Source organism: Rhinoderma darwinii, chromosome 2 (genome assembly GCF_050947455.1).
Source record: "Rhinoderma darwinii isolate aRhiDar2 chromosome 2, aRhiDar2.hap1, whole genome shotgun sequence".
Lineage (NCBI taxonomy): Eukaryota > Metazoa > Chordata > Amphibia > Anura > Rhinodermatidae > Rhinoderma > Rhinoderma darwinii.
In genome coordinates, this window is record NC_134688.1 from 235,846,220 (window position 1) to 235,867,425 (window position 21,206).

Consider the following 21,206-nt stretch of genomic DNA (forward strand, 5'->3'; position numbering starts at 1 on the left):
ACACACGGAGCTGTTATGGACCTTTTGCATGTGCAAAACGCCACGTTTTTTGCGCGCGCAAAAAGCACACGCTTGTGTAAATCAGGCCTTAGGGTAGGAACACACTAGCCGTGAACACTGCAAATTTTATGCAACACATTTTATTGTGGAAAATCCGCAGCGTATTACAGTCGCAGCAGAGTGGATGAGATTTGAACATTGACAGTCCCAGCATGTCAATTTATTCTGTGGAATCGCTGCTCCTCTGTTGCGGAAATGCTGCGGTTCTGCCGCAAAAATCACAAATGAGAAAAAAAAAAAGGTACTTTTTTAAATTTATAAAAAAGTTTAGACTTACCCCGGCCGTAGTCCTGGTGACGCGATCCTCTATTCTTAGCGCAGCCCGGCCTCCTGCCATGACGTTTCATCCCATGTGACTGCTGCAGCGGTCACATGGTCTACAGCGTCATCCCAGGAGGCGGGGCTACGTTCAGAAGAGAAAGATGCGTCACCTAAACTACGGCCGGGGCAAGTCTAAACTTTTTGTTTCCCTGCAGGATTCCCGCAGCGGACATGCCTCACTATTGCGCCACTATTTGGTGCGGTTTTGCTGGCAGAATTCCCTGCGGCTACCGGGGCGGATAAGCTGTGTAGTTTTACTCAGCATATCCGCCAAGTGTGTTCCTACCCTTATGATGTCGCTCCTGGAGCTGCTGCCTGTCTCTAAATAGGCAGTTGGTCCAGTAGAATTTGGAATTATTTTTTTTTGTGAACCAGCTTTAAAAAAATTACAAAACTTTTGTGTTAGGGCCTGTTCACATCACCGTTCGCTTCCGTTCCGGGGTTCCGTCTGAGGTTTCCGTCGGGTGAACCCTGCAACGGAAAGTGAAAGTGACAGCACAGCTTCCGTTTCAGTCACCATTGATCTCAATGGTGACGGAAACATCGCTAATGGTTTCCGTTCGTCACCATTCCGGCTGGTTTTCGGTTTTCCGACGGAACCAATAGCGAAGTCGACATCATAAGGGTAGGAACACACTAGGCGGATATGCTGAGTAAAACTACACAGCTTATCCGCCCCGGTAGCCGCAGTAAATTCTGCCAGCAAAACCGCACCAAATAGTGGCGCAGGTTTCGTGAGGCATGTCCGCTGCGGGAATCCTGCAGGGAAAAAAAAGTTTCGACTTGCCCCGGCCGTAGTTTAGGTGACGCATCTTTCTCTTCTGAACGTAGCCCCGCCTCCTGGGATGATGCTGTAGACCATGTGACCGCTGCAGCAGTCACATGGGATGAAACGTCATGACAGGAGGCCGGGCTGCGCTAAGAATAGAGGATCGCGTCACCAGGACTACGGCCGGGGTAAGTCTAAACTTTTTTATAAATTTAAAAAAGTACCTTTTTTTTCTCATTTGTGATTTTTGCGGCAGAATCGCAGCATTTCCGCAACAGAGGAGCAGCGATTCCACAGAATAAATTTGTTCAAATCTCATCCACTCGGCTGCGACTGTAATACGCTGCGGATGTTCCACAATAAAATGTGTTGCATAAAATCCGCCTTGTTCATGCCTAGTGTGTTCCTACCCTAAGGCCGGATTTACACAAGCGTGTGCTTTTTGCGCGCGCAAAAAACGTGGCGTTTTGCACATGCAAAAGGTCCATAACAGCTCCGTGTGTCAGCAGCGTATGATGCGCGGCTGCGTGATTTTCGCGCAGCCGCCATCATTATGACACTCTGTATGTCGGCTGTCCTCAATCACCGCGGGCAAAAAACGCAGCAAGATAGTGTGGGCAGGTCAAAATCTGCCTCAAAATTCTTTACGGAATTTTGAGGCCGATTTTTTTCTGCCTGCAAAATACTCTGTGTGAACAGGGCCATACTTAAACAGCACTTTGAGACACTTTACTCACTGTGTCAGAAGAGCTGCTGGCTCCCACTCCAGTCCTCGTCAGGCGATGTCTTCGGTCCAGACGTCCAGTCCTTCACCTCCAGCCAGGCTGCAGGTAAGTTGTGTCCATGTGTGTCCGCGGCTGCGCGTGCTTCGTTTGCGGGTGCGCGCGTGGGCGTTCGCGGGTGCGAGCGCCCGGGCTGTCGCGTGTGCGAGCGCCCGGGCTGTCGCGGGTGCGCGCTTCAGAGCTTTCGCGGGTGGCCGCGAGCGGTCCCGAGTGCGGGCGTTCGCGAGTGCGCGGGTGTTTGCGGGTGTGGGCGGTGTTTGACGGCCCCCATGATGAGAGGGGGGGGGGCCCCGCAGCTCACGACATTCTTTTGGTGAACAAAACGGGCCCCTTTGCAGGGGCCTGTTTTTTTTCTACCAAAGGCAAGTCGCAGCAGTTGCCGGGCCCCCCTTTCAATTAGGTTTGGCCGGGCCCCTCACATCAGTACCCCTAACACCCCCCCCTGATGGCGGCCCTGCCCCTCAGCCCAAAGGACTCCATGCCTGGTTTACACTCCATACACAAAACACGCCATCCCACACACAGTTTAGGTGCCAAAACCAAACAGGAACCAGGAAGTTAAAGACAGTCACATGACACACACTGCCCCACTTCCTGTTTCAGGGATACACACTGCCCCACTTCCTGTTTCAGGAATACACACTGCCCCACTTCCTGTTTACACATCAAATAACGACAAGGTATGCGCAAGCGCTAGTAAAAATTACAAAATAGTATGCGCAAATGAGTTGTCTCCCCTGATAAGGCGTCAAACTCAGAGACAACCCAGATCACATTACAAAAGTGACGTGCACAGGTCTCGCTTCCGGAACTGGTGAAAAGAGGTTTCAAGGAGTGGAGTTTCTATAGAGAATAGAGTGCACGCGCAATGCCACCATGATAAATGCATATATACTTTTAAATAAACCCCCCTCCCAAAAAAAAGGGATGCAAAAACAACCATGTAAAGTGAGACAGTATACATATATAAATAGAATCATGAACAATAACTGTATAATGAGGACAGTTTAGTGTCCCAGCTCATGTGATAGTTACCCGCAAAATATAATTTACCAGTGTGATATATAATACATAAGAAAGGACAATAAAAAGCTAACCATGTGTCATTAAGAGATGTTAGGGGCCATAAGCCTTATTACAAAGAATAATGTGGGGGGGGGGGGGCATAGTAGATATGGAACAAAGGAAAAAAAATAATTCTGTTTCATCGGATATAGTACCCATGTGTCAAATCATGGAAAGATTGGGGGAAGAGGAGTCCTGTCCAGCACCAGCCAAGCCACCACATGCATAATTCCAAAGAAAATAGGTAAGAGCAAAATTTGTATAATTCAACGCATTAATTCATGACTCAATATATAAGGATACATTAGAGGCATCTCCTATGGATTTGCCATGGTGCAAATTGAATCAAGCGAGGCAAAATTTAAAAAATGAATCAATGAGAACATAGACATGTGTAACGTCTATGGCCGAGGGCCGTCGTTCAGACTTACCCTCTGCCGGCCCCGGCCATGGACTTCTGCGTTCTCGGCGACATCTCCCTCCAGGGAGATGACGGCACTCACTTCCATGTTCTGGGACTGTTTCCCACAGGGCGCGCGTGCACAGCCTTAAAGGGCCAGTACGCATCCAGCTGTCATTAGTTTATAATTAGCCCAGAATGCTGCTGGACTATAAAAGGGCTCTGCCCCACTTGATCCTTGCCTAAGTATTGTTGTCTACCTAAAGTGTGTCTTGCAAATGGTCTCCCAGTGTTTTCCAGTTCCCAGTGTTACCCGTTCCTGCTGTCTGTACCCTGTATCCCGTGCTACCGTGCCTCTGTGCCATCTACAGTGAAAGTCAAGTCGTGCCTTCCGCTGCATCTATTGTGCCATCTGCAGTGAGAGTCAAGTCGTGTCTGCTGCTCCATCTACTGTGCCATCTACAGTGAAAGTCAAGTTTTGTAACCGCTGCTGTCTACATTGCCTCAGGTACCCGTTCTGGACTATAGTCATTGATTTGTACCTAGTTGGCCAGCTGCTATCCCGCTGCGCGGTACAGCCCAGTGGGTCTACACCCCGCGTCGTGACCGTACGCTCAGGCCATGGACCCCGCTGGTCATTTCAAGGGCCTATCACCCTCCCAAGCCATGCAGGCGGACCTGCAGGATCTGCGAGAACGACAGGATCAACTTCTTGTGGCAGTTGACTCCATGGCACAGCAGCTAGGGGCACTAGCTACTTCCTTCTCCTCTCCTATGCAAGCTCCTCCGATCGACCCTCCTGCTACACCTCCTGGCAGCCCCAGTTCGGATCCTCGGTTCTCGCTACCATTGCCATCTCAGTTCCATGGAGACGCAAGTTCGTGCAGGGGGTTTCTGAACCAATGCCATATCCACTTCACTCTGCACGCCCGAGCATTTCCTTCGGAAGGAGCCAGGATCGCCTTCATTATGTCTCTACTTGCCGGCAAGGCCTAGGCGTGGGCGAATCCAATCTGGGAATGACAGGGACCCGAGACTTCCAGGGGTTTGTGCGGTTATTCCGTTCCGTGTTCAAGGAGCCTGGACGAGTCTCGTCGGCAGCCACTGCTATATTAACCTTTTCCGTGGGCGAATACACCATCCAGTTCCAGACCCTGGTAGGAGAACTGTCCTGGAACAATGAGGCCCTGGTAGCTTCCTTCTGGCATGGCCTATCGGCCGAGATCAAGGACGAACTTGCTGCTCGAGATCTACCACCTGCCTTGGACGACCTGATTCTACTTGCTACTCGAGTGGACATAAGTCTCAGAGAGAGATCTGAAGAGATTTGACAGGAGAGACGGCTTCCTAGACTGGTGCCCAACTTCCAGCAACCCCTCTTGCCTTCTTCTACTACTCCACCCGAGGTTCGGAGGCAGGTGGATCGTTCAAGAGAAACAGCGCGGGCGCACCTCTGGACTCTGTTTATATTGCGGCCTCACTGGCCATGTCGTGCGTCTGTGTCCTCAGAAGCCCCAAAAAAAACAACGCCTAGGACTGGTTGGAGAGAAAACCCTGGGCGATACTACATTTATTAGAGAACTCTCCTCCAAACAGTTCATTCCTGTGACCATCGTCGCTGGCGAGAGGTCCCATCCAGTTTCTGCCTACCTGGACTCTGGCTCTGCAGCCAATTTCATCTGCCAAGACCTTGTGGATCTTCTTCAGTTGCCCACTGTTCTGCTGGAAAGGCCGTTGATCGTTGCCTCGGTAGATGGACTACCTTTGCCTGACCCAATTTTGTCTGTAACCAAGCAGTTAAGACTCCAAGTGGGAGTTCTTCACTCTGAGCTCATGTCCCTGTTTGTCCTGCCGAAGGCCGTGCTGCTGGGTTTGTCTTGGCTCCGTTTACACGCCCCAGTCCTGGATTGGAACTCTGGAGAGGTTCTCCAGTGGGGTCCCAAGTGTCTCGACCGCTGTCTTGTGCAGGTCCATCCTCTATGTCTGTGTTGTGGTGTATCTCGATGACATTTAGATTTTTTCCCCAGATCTTGTGACTCATCAGTGTCATGTCCACCAGGTATTGCTTCGATTAAGGGAGAATCATCTTTATGCCAAGCTGGAGAAGTGCGTGTTTGAAAATAAGTCTCTACCCTTTCTGGGCTATATCATCTCTGATCAGGGCCTCAAAATGTACCCTGAGAAGGTAAAAGCTGTCCTGGAATGGCCACACCCCCAATGTTTAAGGGCCATACAACGCTTCCTGGGATTCGCCAACTTCTACCGGCTGTTCATTCCCAACTTCTCTTCATTAACAGCTCCGATCTCCACCCTCACTAAAAAGGGCATGAATGCCAAGGTGTGGACTCCAGAAGCAGAAGTCGCATTTCAAACCTTTAAAAAAGGCCTTCTCATCGGCCTCTATTCTTCATCACCCTGATGTATCCCTACAGTTTTCATTAGAGGTGGACGCTTCCTCTGTTGGTGCCGGTGCACTTTTGTTCCAGAGAGGTTCGAAAGGCAAGACTGTCGTATGTGGCTACTATTCCAAGCTGTTCTCTCCCGCAGAGCGCAACTACTCGATTGGGGATCGGGAGTTATTGGCCAGCAAGCTGGTCCTGCAGTAGTGGAGACACCTACTGGAAGACACAGCTCATCCTATCCTGGTCTTCACGGACCACAAGAACTTGACCTATCTACAGACGGCTCAACGGCTGAATCCTCGTCAAGCCAGGTGGTCATTGTTCTTTGCTCTGTTCCGGTTCGAACTCCACTACCGACAAGAATGTGAGGGCCGATGCCTTGTCTAGGTCATTTGAAACAGAGGACACTGTGGAGTCCCCACAGAATATTATCGACCCTTCCTGCATCTATTCTGTTAACCCTCTGCAAGTTAGAGACATTCCTCCGGGAAGGACTTTTGTACGTCTAGCAGACAGAGGAAGAATCCTTCGCTGGGGTCACAGTTCCAAGCTGGCAGGTCACGCGGGTGCCCGTAAGACCCGAGACCTAATTGCCCATCAGTTCTGATGGCCCACGCTGCCCTAAGACGTCATGGACTTTGTCTCCTCCTGTGCGGTGTGCGCAGCAAACAAAGTTGCCCACTCCAGACCAGCCGGTCTGCTCCAACCACTGCCTGTGCCCGATGCCCTCTTGCAGCATGTTGCTATGGACTTTGTCACAGATCTGCCTCTCTCTGCGGGATGCTGAGATCTGGGTGGTGGTGGATCGATATTCTAAAATTGCTCATTTTGTTGCCCTGACTGGTCTGCCTTCTGTTGCTCGACTGGCCGACCTCTTCGTTCAACACATCTTCCGTCTGCACAGCTTGCCTCTGCATATTGTCTCGGATCGAGGAGTCCAGTTCACCTCGAAGTTCTGGAGAGCACTCTGCGGCCTCCTCGGTGTAAAGTTGGACTTCTCGGCTTTTCATCCTCAGTCCAATGGACAAGTCGAAAGGGTTAACCAGATTATGGGGAACTATCTGCGGCACTTTGTCTCCAGACGGCATGATGACTGGGTGCAGCTGCTCCCGTGGGCTGAGTTCTCCTATAATAACCATACTAGTGAGTCCACCACCTCCAGTCCGTTCTTCATCGTCTACGGCCAACATCCTCGTATACCTCTTCCTGTCTCTACTATGTCCCAGGTGCCTGCAGCTGACTCTACCTTCAAGGACTTTCTGCAGATATGGCAACAGACACCATCTTCTATTGTGCTGGCGGTGGACCGCATGAAGAGAAAGGCAGACACTAGAAGACGAGAACCTCCCAAGTTTCTTTCAGGTACGATGGTCTGGCTGTCTTTCAGGAATATCCGGCTGAGGGTGCCGTCTTGCAAGTTTGCTCCCAGGTTTCTCTGACCCTTCGAGATTCTACTACAAATCAATCCTGTGTCGGCTGCCTCCTATCCTCAAGATCCCTAACTCCTTCTATGTCTCCTTGCTGAAGCCCGTGGTCCTGAACCGCTACTCCAGGACTCCTAGTTCCGCAGTGGCTCCTGGCGGTTCGTCTGGGACTTTCGACGTGAGGGAGATCCTGGCCACCAAGAAAGTGGGAGGAAGGACGTTTTATTTAGTGGATTGGAGGGGATTTGGTCCAGAGGAGAGGTCTTGAGAGCAAGAGGAGAACATTGATGCCCCTGTCCTTGTGAAGAGATTTCTCTCCCGCTCTGGCCCCAAGAAGAGGGGGCGTAAGAGGGGGGATACTGTAACGTCTATGGCCGAGGGCCGTCGTTCAGACTTACCCTCTGACGGCCCGTGCCATGGACTTCTGCGTTCTCTGTGACATCTCCCTCCAGGGAGACGCCGGCACTCACTTCCGGGTTCTGGGGCTGTTTCTCACAGGGAGCGTGCGTGCATGGCCTTAAAGGGCCAGTACGCATCCAGCTGTCATTTGTCAATGATTAGCCCAGAATGCTGGTAGACTATAAAAAGGGCTCTGCCCACTTGATCCTTGCCTGAGCATTGTTGTCTACCTAAAGTTTGTCTTGCAAATGGTCTCCCAGTGTTACCCGTTCCTGCTGCCTGTACCCTGTATCCCATGCTACCATGCCTCTGTGCCATCTACAGTGAAAGTCAAGTCGTGTCTTCCACTGCATCGACTGTGCCATCTACAGTGAAAGTCAAGTTGTGTCACCGCTGCTGTCTACATTGCCTCAGGTACCCATTCTGGACTATTGACATTGTTTTGTACCTAGTTGGCCAGCTGCTATCCCGCTACGCAGTACAGCCCAGTGGGTCCACACTCCGCGTCGTGACAACATGTATAAATACATCATAGATCAAATATATTCTGTATAAAAAAATACTGTACTAGAAATTTAGGTGAAGCATCAGGAAGATCATAATGATAAAGGATCACATAGAGTCCAAAATACCAATAACTTTTATTAAAAAAAAGTCAACACAGGTAATAATCCTATTAGAAGAAGGTGGCAAGTTCCAAAGTCTTCTACAAGAAAGTCTCTCACGTATCTGAGAATTGGGGGAAACCAAGGAATGCAATGTCCTTTAAATTAATCGAGACTAAAGGCATCAAACAGAGGACAACACCTATCCGCAACTGCGCCCGGAGTATCCAAACAATACAATTGGAGACAATATGGAAGAATGTGTCAGCACGCCAAGGAAATGGTCCCGATACAAGAGGAAATCTCATCAATCAAGGAATGAGGATCATCCATTCATGAGGTTAAGAGACTGTTGAGGGGGCGTGGCTTAGGCATGGCAGTGTGAAGACGTGTTCTGCTGCAGCTCTGGACTCACCGCACAGAAAATCGCCCGACAGGGCATACTTACCGGTCCCCACCGCAGGATGACGAAGGGGAGAAGCCGCAAAAACCTCCCGGTCTCAGCTGGCTCTTCTACCATTGGCAGATATCTCCGTTCCACGATGGACGGGACTCCGTCGCAATCTTCCTCCACTCCTCCTGCAGGCCGCACCCAGACCCCGCCGCAGCGTGGCTACTCGCCGCTGCCTCCCTCCTCAGGTCAGACTCAGGCCGGCTGCTGCTCCCGGATCCTAGGGGCGGACATGGCATCTTCAGAGGGAGGTCAGTGGGATGCAGGCGCCCGAGGCTCGGTCACACCGGCCAGATTAGAGGACTTTCCCCCAATACAACCTCAGACAGTATCAGGACAGGGGGCGAATCTAGTGGCACCGCCGGGCAGGGCGACTGAGACGCCATTTTTCGCTGCCACCCCACGGCAGTTTTCCATACAGGATGGTCCGCTGAGTCAGAGCACGCCTACCATTTTCAGGGGATCACTTGCCCCGTCAGAGAGTCTGGGGGACCCATTGCCCGTTTTGCCTCTGGGCCCCCCGCTATCCATGGAACGGACCTTGGCGAAACTATGGGAAATGTTGAAGGTGTTGCCCACCAAATCGGATCTGGATCAACGCCTCTCTCGGTTGGAGGAGAAACACGACAGGGCCATTGGCGTGGTCTCACAGGAGGTGCGGGCACTGACCGCGAGGGTGGAAACCCTGGAGCGCCAAAACTCCATATCTACTGTGGATATCTCGGTTCTCTCACAGTCTCTGGCCACTCAAGCCTCGCAATTACGGGACTTTTCTCTCCATTTAGACGATGTTGAAAACAGGGGGAGACGCATTAACCTGAAGTTGAGGGGTGTACCGGAATCAGTACCCCCGGATGGCCTCTACGACGCCGTTTCACATATCTTTAACAACCTCCTGGGTCGCCCGCGAGACATGGCCATCGAGATGGACAGAGTTCATAGGCTGGCAGGTCCCCGGGTCAGAGATGGTAACCGTCCCAGAGACGTCATTTGTCGGGTACACTTCTATAAGCAGAAGGTGGAGATTGCCTGGAGAGCGTGGGAGAAGGGAGCCATTACTTTCCAGGGCTCCGAGATCACTGTTCTGCTGGATGTATCCCGATTGACGCTCTCCATGCGCAGAATTGTCCGTCCATTGCTAGAAGCAACCAAGTCTGCAGGAGCTACATACAGATGGGGCCACCCCTTCCACATCATCCTTCGCCGACAAGGGAAATCATTCGCAGTCAGGTCCCCGGACGACCTGGAGGAGGCCTTCCGATTTTTGGACATCTTACCGGTGCGGTTACCGGATTGGACTGAACCCCCGGCACTGTTTTCTATTAGAGGTGGTCCCTATCCTGATTTTGTGCCTCATCATGCACCTCGCCCTGGAGTCGAGATGTCTGATCCACTGCTTTCGTGGCGGCGATCCCCACAAAGAGATGGTGGAGCTGGACCAGTCGAACCACGGCCTCAGAGGCGCCGATCCCCGCGGAGAGATTGATCTTCTACGCTCATGTGGGACATAATTTGCACTTAACTCCTCTTTTCTCCACAGGGTTCCCCGTTAGCCGTGACTGCAGTCGTTGCTGGTGTGGCCCTAGGGGTCTCCTGTACCAGCTACGGACCGGGGAGTTCTCTATAGTATGGATTGTTTCAAAAGCTTTGTTTAACGGGGGAGGGTAGGTTCAAGTACTAGTTAATCTGGTGGGTCCGGGGTTGTGCCACTTTCAATTTGTGCCTTTAGTTGTTTACTATATTTGCGTGACATTGTCTGCTACGCCGCTGTCTTTCTTCGTTCCCCATTAGGGTTCTGTGTCGTGGTCGGAGTGATTTCCTCTGAGGACGACATAGCCCACGTTGAGTAGTGGAGGGAATTTGTACTCCAATTTTAGTGGGATAGTGTTGCCTCTTAGCTCTTGTACTTGTTTTCTGTGCAGGAGCCTTTCTCCTTCCTTTTCTTTTCTTTCTTTTCTGTCTTTTTGCCCCTTCTCCTCTGTCCATCCTTCTGTCCACTATGACTGACCTTACCATTGTCTCCCTAAATGCACAGGGTCTGAACATGCCGGAAAAGAGGTCCTCCATTCTCCGTCTCCATCCTGATCTCTCGCTCTCTTCCCTGGGAGCATGTGGAGACTCGCACAGATGGGACGGGACGATACCTCTTCGTGAAGGGTAAGCTGGATAACACTTTGTACACACTGGCCTCATATTATCTCCCTAACACGGGTCAGGTTGCCTTCTTGGAGAAGGTCTTTGTGGCTCTGGATGACTTTCTGGAAGGCACTCTCATACTAGGGGGAGATTTGAATGCCACTTTAGACCCCACATTAGATTCCTCCCGAGGGCATTCCTCTTTGCCGAGGTCGGCACACCGCCGCATTCATCAGCTGCTGCATGAGCATAAACTTGTTGACACGTGGAGGCTTATGCATCCCTTGACCAAAGACTACACGTTTTTTTCGGCACCCCATAACTCATACTCTAGACTGGACTACTTCTTTCTACGCCATCCCCACCTCTCCAACCTCACGTCCGCCTCAATAGACGACATCACTTTCTCGGACCATGCCATTATTACGCTTACTCTAGCCTGCCAAATGGCCGGTCCACATCCCTGGCAGTGGCGACTGAATGAATCGCTCTTACAGGATCCGGCAGTGGTATCGGACATTCGTAGGGAACTAGGGGAGTACTTCGACACGAATGTCTTGCCGGGAGTTGACCCTTTTTGTATCTGGGAAGCCCATAAATGTGTAGTGCGTGGTTCCTTCATACGTATAGGTGCTAAACTTAAGAAGGAGCGGGCGGCACACCTCCGGGACTTATTGACCCGGATACATCGGCTGGAACAGTCCCATAAGGTGTCTCAGAATCGGGTTGTGGGGGCAGAGTTGGGGCAACTGAGAGAGCAGGTACGTTCGCTCTGTCTTTCTAAGGCTCGGGCTGCCATAGTTAAGTGTAGGAGGCACTTCTATGAATTCAGTAACAAACCAGGTAGGACTCTGGCGCGGGCACTTAGGAAAACACGTTCAAGTACCTATGTCCCACACATTCTCGGTTCCCATAGTAGACACCTACAGTTTCGCAGGATATCACAGAGGCCTTCCGTGCCTACTACCACTTGTTATACAATCTCCCTCAGGCCCCTTCTTCCCCGGATGGCGGCAGTCACTTGGGAAAGATTGAGCAGTACCTCCGTTCCTCGGGGATGAAAAGCATCCCCTCGGAGGCGATTGAAGCCTTAGAGGCTCCCATTTCCTTGGACGAGTTGTCGTGGGCACTGAAGGATGCACCAGTGGGGAAGGCCCCGGGCCCGGACGGCCTGCCGTTACAATAGTATAAGAGCTGTTCAGACCCCACTTCTTGCTTGCGTTCAATTCACTTACAGGGGGGGGCACCATTCCCCGGGACACGTTGAGGGCACATATCACGGTGATACCAAAGGAGGTTAAAGACTTATCGCCCTATTTCCCTATTGAATGTCGATCTTAAACTCTTTGCTAAGATTCTGTCCAAAAGGCTGTCCCCGCTACTTCACAATGTGATACACAATGATCAGGTGGGCTTTATGCCCTCACGGGAAGCACGGGATAATACCACACGAGCAATTAACCTGATGTACCAAGCAGCCGCTTCTGCACTTCCCACTTGCTTTCTGTTGACGGATGCGGAAAAGGCCTTCGACAGAGTCAATTGGGAATTTATGTTGGCTACCTTGCGCCATATAGGGCTGGGGACACATATGATGAGCTGGATTTCGGGTCTTTACTCCTCCCCATCAGCTCAGCTTAAGGTTAAGGGACACCTCTCCTCTGCGCTCGCAATCTCTAATGGAACGAGGCAAGGCTGTCCCTTGTCTCCACTGATTTTTATTTTATGCCTGGAGCCCTTCCTGTGCCACATTCGCTCCAATCCAGATATTGGGGGTGTAGCCTTGGGAGGTAGGTCCCACAAGGTTGCTGCCTATGTGGATGACCTTCTCTTTTTTTATCACCGCCCCCAGGATTTCCTTGCCTAACCTGATGGCGGAGCTGGGTGAATACTCGAAACTGTCCAGTTTCAAGATCAACTACTCGAAGTCAGAGGCGCTTAACATATCGTTGTCGCAGACTCTTGTGGCAGATCTGCCAGTCATTCTCCTTTAAATGGGCTAGGGATTCGCTCCTTCAACGGGTAAAGAGCGATCTGGACTCTTGGACGTCGGGCACCTTTACATGGTTTGGTAGATGTGCCATATTTAAAGTGAACATTTTACCACGGATCCTATATGTTTTTCAGGCGCTGCCGATACATATCCCACGCCCATTCTTCCAGTCTCTGTTGTCCATGCTTCATAAGTTCATTTGGGCGGGGAAACCTGCGCGTATTGCCAGATCCATGCTCTTTCGTGCGAAGTGTGAGGGTGGTGTTGCCTTCCGGATTTTGTGTCCTATCATCAGGCCTCCCACTTGGCACGAATTTTGGATTGGTTCAGACATACGGAGATTAAAGAATGGGTGTCCATGGAACAGGTCTTCATGGAAGTTCCTTTGCAGGCCTTACCATGGTTGGGCACTCAGGTCCCTCTGGCGGCAAGGACACATCCGACGATTGGGCCCACTCTGGCGATTGCGGCACGGATCTTTCCTCGGAAAGAGGTCCCTTCCAGCACTGGTTGAAGGCAGGTAAAGGACGTGCGGCCCATTTTCTACAGGATGAGGTGTGGATGAGTAGCGCTCAGTTGGAGTCCATGTCGGACCCGGTCTCTTTTTCTTTTTGGCAGGTTACCCAATTGAGACACTTCCTTGTGTCCTTAGCTGACCCAGCGGCATATTCGCGAGAACTCCCCTTTTGAACTGCCCCTTTTGAACTGCCCCTTGTACGGGCACGGGCACAATTCGTCACGCACTGTCTAGACTCTATGCCCTCCTGATCTCTCCCTCCACCCTGTCCACACCATCATACTTGCTTAGCTGGGAACGGGACTTAGGTCTAACATTTACCCCGGAGCATAAGGATCGCATCTTCCACATGACACATAAATCATCTCTGGCTAGTAGATTTCAAGAGGCAGGGTATAAGATTTTGTATCGTTGGTATAGGGTGCCTTCCAGATTGCACGTGATGTTACCGGCGGTTTCGCCATTGTGTTGGAGATGTGGAGACCATGTGGGTACTCTCTTACATATTTTTTGGGACTGCCCCATGCTGACGGACTTTTGGTCTGAGGTGTATGGCGCATTACCTCGAAATTCACGGATTTCCCCCTGCCGAGGTCATCGGGCCTCTTCCTGCTCCACTTGTGTGAGATGCCTTTATCTGCTTACCGACGGTCAGTGGTGCGCCATCTAGTGAATGCAGCCAGGGCATGTGTTCCCGCGTTGTGGAGACAATCCTGTCCCCCGACTGTGGGCATGTGGTTTGGTAAAATTCAGGAGATCATGAGAATGGAGGGCATCATTGAAGGGATCCCATGCCGCCTTCCTCAAAACGTGGCCTGAATGGATTCTCTTTCAATCCTCCGAGGAATACAAGATCGTCATGGCTTCTTGAGCTTACCCAGTGGGCCCATGGGTCAGGTCAGTTCTTTCCCCCTTCTCTTTTTCTTCTGTCTCCTTCCCTCTTTCGTTGCACTGCAACGCTTTACTGCTCTTCCTTACGGGTATACATGCATGGCTGCGGGTTCAGGGTGCATACCAGAGCTTCTCTAATTTCAATGTTCTCTGCATTTTGTGATATTTTTCTCTGTGATTATGGTGCCTATGTATTCTCAGTTGTTGGCCAGCGAGCCGATGTTGGTGCAGCTTTGCTTTACACTGTAACAGGAAAAATAAAAGAATTTGAAAAAAGAGACTGTTGAGGTTCAGACTTCAGGTTGATCAAAATAAGACTCAGAGATAGAGGCATCCCCCCCAGGCTTCCGTCAGGTGTATCCAAGCTTTGCATCAAACCTAATGAGAACCGATGAAAGGGATCAAATCTGTATGCAAGGATAAATAAGATTGTTATGGGGGGGAATAAAAATTAAAAAAAAATTAAAGAAGAATAATAATAATAATAATAATAATACATAAACTTTTGATTTTACAGTATATACCTGATAAACAATGATTATATAAATTTGAATTGATAGTAACACATACGTCTAGTTATGTATTACTTTTTGTAGAAGCCCGTAAAGAGCAGTTCATTGACATCAATAGGAAGGCAAACCGTTAGTATATACAAAGCGCTTTTTTACGTGAGCATATTTAAATTATGCGTTGCATAAAAAGAAAAACATCATGTCAATTCTTTGGTGCGTAAAGCGTAATGTCCCCATATCAATGGGAGTCCTAATTACGTACGCACCAAAAGCGCTCACCAAACAAGTAAAAAACGCCTGTATTTTAAAAAAGCGCTTTACTATACTTAACATATTTGACAAGTTTACACATAGTTGTTTTTTTGAGCGCCGTGTGAACATACTCTTAATCCAGCGAACTGTATATTAACCCCTTCCCGCTATTGGGCGTAACTGTACGTCCGAAAACCAAGTGAGTTCCCACAGACGGGCGTACAGTTACGCCCTGCAGATAAAGCGAGCACAGGAGCTGTGCGCGCTTTATCTTCAGCGGCTGTCAGCTGTTATACACAGCTGACATGCCACTGCAATGGCTGCGATGACTGTTACCGCCGATCGCAGGCATTTAACCCCTTCAATGCGGCTGTCAATGACGTCCGCCGCATTGAAGTGGTTGACAGAGGGAGGGAGCCCCCTCTGTAACCCCCGGGCCCCCCCGCGATGGATCGCGGGTTGCGATTGTTGCTATGGCAACCAGGAAGCCGATACTAGGCTTCCTGGTTGCCCAGGTACGGTAGCCTATTAGGTCCTGCCCGAGGCAGGACCTAATACGCTAACTGTCAAATGAAGAATGACCGTTACGATACACTGCACTACATAAGTAGTGCAGTGCATCATACCGGGGATCAGAAGACCAGATCTTCAAGTCCCCAGGTCAGTGTAAAAGAAAAAGTAAAAAATGTGAAAGAAAAATAAATAAATAAAAGTTAATAAATAATAAATAAATATTAAAAACAACACTTGCCCTGTTTCCCTGATCAACTCCTTTATTATTAGAAAAAAAATGAAAATATGAAAAAAAAACTATACAAAATAGGTATTGCCGCGTTCGGAACTTCCTATTCTATAAAAATATCACATTATCTTTACTGCACGGTGAACACCGTAAAAAAAATTTAATAAAAAACCATGACAGCATTTTATTTTTTGGTCATCTTGTCTCAAAAAAAAATGTACTAAAAAGTGATCAAAAAGTTACAAGTAATGCAAAATGGTACGCATAAAACAAGCCATCCCGCAGCGATCTCAACGAAAAAAATAAAAAAGTTATGGCTGTCAGAAAATGGCGACACTAAAACCATGTTTTTTTTTAGAAAAGAGTATTTTTATTGTGGGAACGTAGTGAAACGTAAAAAAACAATATAAATTTGGTCTCGCTGTAATCGTATCGCCCCGCAGAATAAAGTTAACATGTTGTTTATACTGCACGGTGAACACTGTAAAAAAAAAAAAAAAGAAACGTGCTGGAATGGCTGTTTTTTGGTTTCCTCATCTCCCAAAAAATGGAATAAATAGTGATAAAAAAATCGCATGTACCCCAAAATGGAACCAATAAAAATTACAGCTCGTTCCACAAAAAACGCGTCCTCACACAACTCCGTCAACGGAAAAATAACACGTTATGACTCTCAAAACGCAATGATGCAAAATTATTCTAAATGACGGCCCAGACTCATTTTTAGGTCCAGTAGAATTTCACTAAATACCCCACATCGTCATTTGCTGGACCCCACAGGTGGACCCTGTAGATGCAGCGGAGATGAGGAAACTTTAGGGCCTTGTGCGGCTGATAGGGCTAGTGAAGAAGTCAAATATAAGGCAACACTGGAGCGCAGATATTTTGTATAATACCCAATAAACCCGGCCTGTGTATAAAGGATTGGTTCAAAGCGTACCACACCAATCCATGGATTATTCATTCACCCCATTATTACATCATGCTATTATGACCTGTTGCACTCCGCCCAGCTAACATATGCCCTGATGTACTCCGCACAGCTTACATATACCCTGATGTACTCCTCACAGCTTACATATAGCCTGATGTACCCGCACATATTACATATACCCTGATGTACTCCACAGTTTACGTATACCCTGATGTACTTCGCCCAGTTTACGTATACCCTGGCTGAAATACCACTAATACACCAAGCAAAATCTGCGCTTCAAAAGCCAAATGGTGGTCCAACTGAGCCTGGCAGTGTACCCAAATGGCAAATTATGACCACATATAGGGTATTCTGGAGAACCCGCTTAACAATTTATGGGATGTGTGTCTACGGTGGTACAAGCTGGGCACAACACATTGGGCACTGAAATGGCATATTTGTGGAAAACAGCAATTTTCAATCTGCAACATCTATTGTTTACTCATTTTTGCAAAACACTTGTGCGGTCAAAATGCTCACTACACCCCTAGATCAATTCTTTGAGGGATCTAGTTTCCAAAATGGGGTAATTTTTCGGGGGAAAACCACTGTACTGGTACTATAGCTCAATGCAACATGGCGTCAAAAAACGAATCTTATAAAATCTCCACTCCAAATACTAAATGGCGCTCCTTCCCTTTAGAGCCTTGCTGTGTGTCCAAATAGCAGTTTATGACCACGTGTGGGGTATTTCCCTACTCTGAAGAAGTTGTTTTACAAATGTTACGGTGCTTTTTCTCCTTTATTTGTTGAGAAAATGAAAAATGTTTAACTAATGCTGCGTCTTATTGGAAAATAATGTAATTTTTCATTTTCATTGCCCATTTCTAATAAAATATATGAGACACCTGTGGGGATCAAAATGCTCACTACACCCCTAGATGAATTCCTCAATGGGTGTAGTTTGCCAAATGGAGTCACTTTTGGGTAGTTTCCACTGTACTGCTACCTAAGGGGCTTTGCAAAAGCGACATGGCGCAGAAAAACCAATCCAGCAAAATCCGCTCTCCAAAAGCCAAATGGCGCTCCTTCCCTTCTGAGCCCTGATGTGTATTCATACAGTACTTTATTACCACATATGGGGTATTTCCGTACTCTGGAGAAGTTGCTTTACAAATGTTATGGTGATTTTTCTCCTTTATTTGATGAGAAAATAAAACATTTTTACCTAAAGCTACGTCTTAGTGGAAAAAAATGAAATTTTTCATGTTTACTGCCCAAATCTAATGAAATCTATGAAACACCTAGGGGGTCAAAATGCTCACTACATCCCTAGATTAATTCCTCTAGGGGTGTAGTTTCCCAAATGGAGTCACTTTTGGGGGGTTTCCACTGTACTGGTACCTTAGGAGCTTTACAAATGCGACATGGTGCAGAGAAATGAATCCAGCAAAATCAGCGCTCCAAAAGCTAAATGGCGTGCCTTCCTTTCCGAGTCCTGCCGCTTGCCCAAACAGCAGTTTATGACCACATGTTTGGTATTTCCGTACTCTGGAGAAGTTGCTTTACAAATGTTGGGGTGCTTTTCCTCATTTATTTGTTGAAAAATGTAAAATTTTGAGGTAAAGCTACATGGTATTGGAAAATAATGTAATTTTTCATTTTCACTGCCCAATTCTAATGAAATCTATGAAACACCTGTGGGGTCAAAATGCTCACTACACCCCTAGATGAATTCCTCAAGGGGTGTAGTTTCCAAAATAGAGTATTTTTTGGTTTGTTTCCTTTGTTTCGGCACCACAAGACCTCTTCTAACCTGACATGGTGCCTGAAATATAATCTAAGAAAAGGAAGGCCCTAAAATCCTCTAGGTGCTCCTTTGCTTCTGAGGCCGGTATTTCAGTCCAGTAGCGCACTAGGGCCACATGTGGGATATTTCTAAAAACTGCAGAATCAGGGCAATAAATATTCAGTTGTGCTTCTCCGGTAAAAACCTTCAGTATTACAGGAAAAATTTATTAAAATGGAATTTCTGCAAAAAAAATGAAATTTGTAAATTTCCCCGCTACTTCGCTTTAATTCCTGCGAAACGCCTAAAGGGTTAAAAAACTTTCTGAATGCTGTTTTTAATACTTTGAGGGGTGCAGTTTTTAAAGTGGGGTGATTTGTGGGGGTTTCTAATATATAAGGCCCTCAAAGCCACTTCACAACTGAACTGTTCCCTAAAAAAATGGGCTTTTGAAATTTTCTTGAAAATGTGAGAAATTGCTGCTAAACTTATAAGCCTTGTAACGTCCTAGAAAAATGATGCCAATCTAAAGTAGACATATTGGAAAAGTTAGCTAGTAACTATTTTGTGTGGTATAACTATCTGTCTTACAAGCAGATACATTTGAATTTAGAAAATGCTAATTTTTTGCAAATTTTCTCTAAAGTTTGGTGTTTTTCACACAAAAATATTGAATATATCGACCAAATTTTTTCACTAACATAAAGTACAATATGTCACGAGAAAACAATCTCAGAATCGCTTGGATAGGTAAAAGCATTCCTGAGTTATTACCACATAAAGTAACACACATCAGATTTAAAAAATGAGGCTCTGTCATTTGGTCCAAAAGTGGCTACGTCCTGAAGGGGTTAAAGGGAATGTGTCGCTAGAATTATTTTTTTTTTCCAGTTAAACAGTTCGTATATAAGTGATTAAACATTGTATTAATTTTTTTCATTTTTTTCACAAGTCAGGAAATATTATAAATTAGATTCTAATTGATAACATTTCCATGTGCTGGTCACTAATGCCAGGAGAAAGGAGGGGGTTCAATGTTCAAACCTCCTACACTGTGTGCCGCCATTTTTTGAGCGGATGCACAGTGTAGTAGGCTTACATACAGTGTTAATCACACAGTAAAACACGAACATACACAAACATAACTTACCTGCTCCTGCCGCCGCCGCTCCCTCCGCTCCTAGTCCTTGCTTCTGAACATGTCCGGAAGCCACGACCTGAAGCAGTCATCTTACTGTCCGGCCGCGGCTTCCGGCCCACATGAAAATGGCGCCGGATTTCGCTCTGACAAAAACCTTCCTTTTGGTCTGTGTGGGAGCGGCGCATGCGCTGTTCCCACACAGCCGGCGTACGCTATAGTGAATGGAACGGCTCCCGTTCGCATTCTCTATGGGGATGTATGTGCCTTATTCCATCTCTGTATGTGTCGTTAATCGACACATACAGAGATGAAAAAAAAAATGGCAGCCCCCATAGAGAAGTAAAAGTAAGAAAAAAGAAAATAGTACAACACAAAAATACAAATAAATAAAATGTATTTTAATAACATACTAAATGCAAATTTCTATAAAAAATGTTTTTTTTTCGCGACACCTTCCCTTTAAGCAGGGGCATTGCTAGGGTCTTAGAAGATCAGGGGCACAAGCCCCGAGACATATGTTTACCCACCCCCCTATAGCTACACCACTGGATATAATTGGATGCATTGTCTCAGCAGACTTTATCACATATGATGGGCTTAGATATAGGGCACAGCTCGCTGACATTGGGGCTCCAGTGCTGGACCCAGGAAAGGTTAAATAATAATTGCTTTACCTATGTGTTACTAGTTGTTTTTTTGTGTTTTTTTACAGGTTTGGATGTTAGACTACGTTGGATTCGAGGACTACTTCAATGACGGCATTTTATATTCTCATAAAATTGTTGACGAGGATTGTGTGGTGGTTTTTTATTTCAATAAAATATTTTTTCTATGTCCTTGTATTTTTTTCAACTTTATTACTACCGCCTTAGTAATGGCCGCTGGCTGATTGACAGCATCCATTACTAAGGCGGGGCTTAATGTTAACACTATCCCCCCATTATTACCCTGGTATCCACCGCCACAGGGGTGCCAGTAAGAGCTGGGTACGATCCAGTACCCGACCATCTGTAGTGATGGTATTAGGCAGGGAAAGCCCAAAAACAGTGGCCCTTGAAAATGCTAGGCTGCTGCTGCTATGTTGTATCTGGCTGGTTATGAAAAATGGGGGGGGGGGAACAACATAGCACCAGACCAGTATTAGCAAGGTGGGAAAGCCCACTGTTTTTGGGCTTTCCCAGCCTAATAATACCAGCCTGCATCCGCCCCAGTGCCCGACCGTCACTACAGATCGTCGGGTACTGAATCACACCTGGCTCTTCCCACCACACCTGGTGGCGGTGGGTACTGGGGTAATAATGGAGGTTAGTATTAGCCTTTTCACCGGCTAACACTAACCCCCATCTCAGTAATGGATGCTGTCAATCAGCCAGCAGCTGAACCTTTAAAAAAAAGCACAACACAAAAAAAAACCATTAGTAACACATGTGGTATGCTTAGATATAGGGCCCATGTGTGATACTGTCTGTTGGACACTGTATCTAATCCTACCACATGTTAGGCTTAAATACAGGGCCCCAGCAGACAGTAATCTTATACAGTATAAGATTACTGTTTGCTGGTGCCCTGAAACTAAGCCTACTATATAGGCTTAGATACTGGGCCCATCATAATGGATCACACATGGGCCATGTATCTA

The 21,206-nt window shown here is 47.7% G+C and overlaps 1 long non-coding RNA gene across 1 annotated transcript; it reads left to right on the plus strand.

Annotated features, from left to right (window-relative positions):
* Positions 1-2,561: 2,561 nt before the first annotated feature.
* LOC142741004 (uncharacterized) lies at positions 2,562-20,369 on the plus strand. Its single transcript, XR_012880963.1, has 4 exons — positions 2,562-2,612; positions 3,150-3,241; positions 10,714-10,835; positions 20,280-20,369. It is a non-coding gene; the product is annotated as an uncharacterized LOC142741004 (long non-coding RNA).
* The last annotated feature ends 837 nt before the right edge of the window (positions 20,370-21,206 follow it).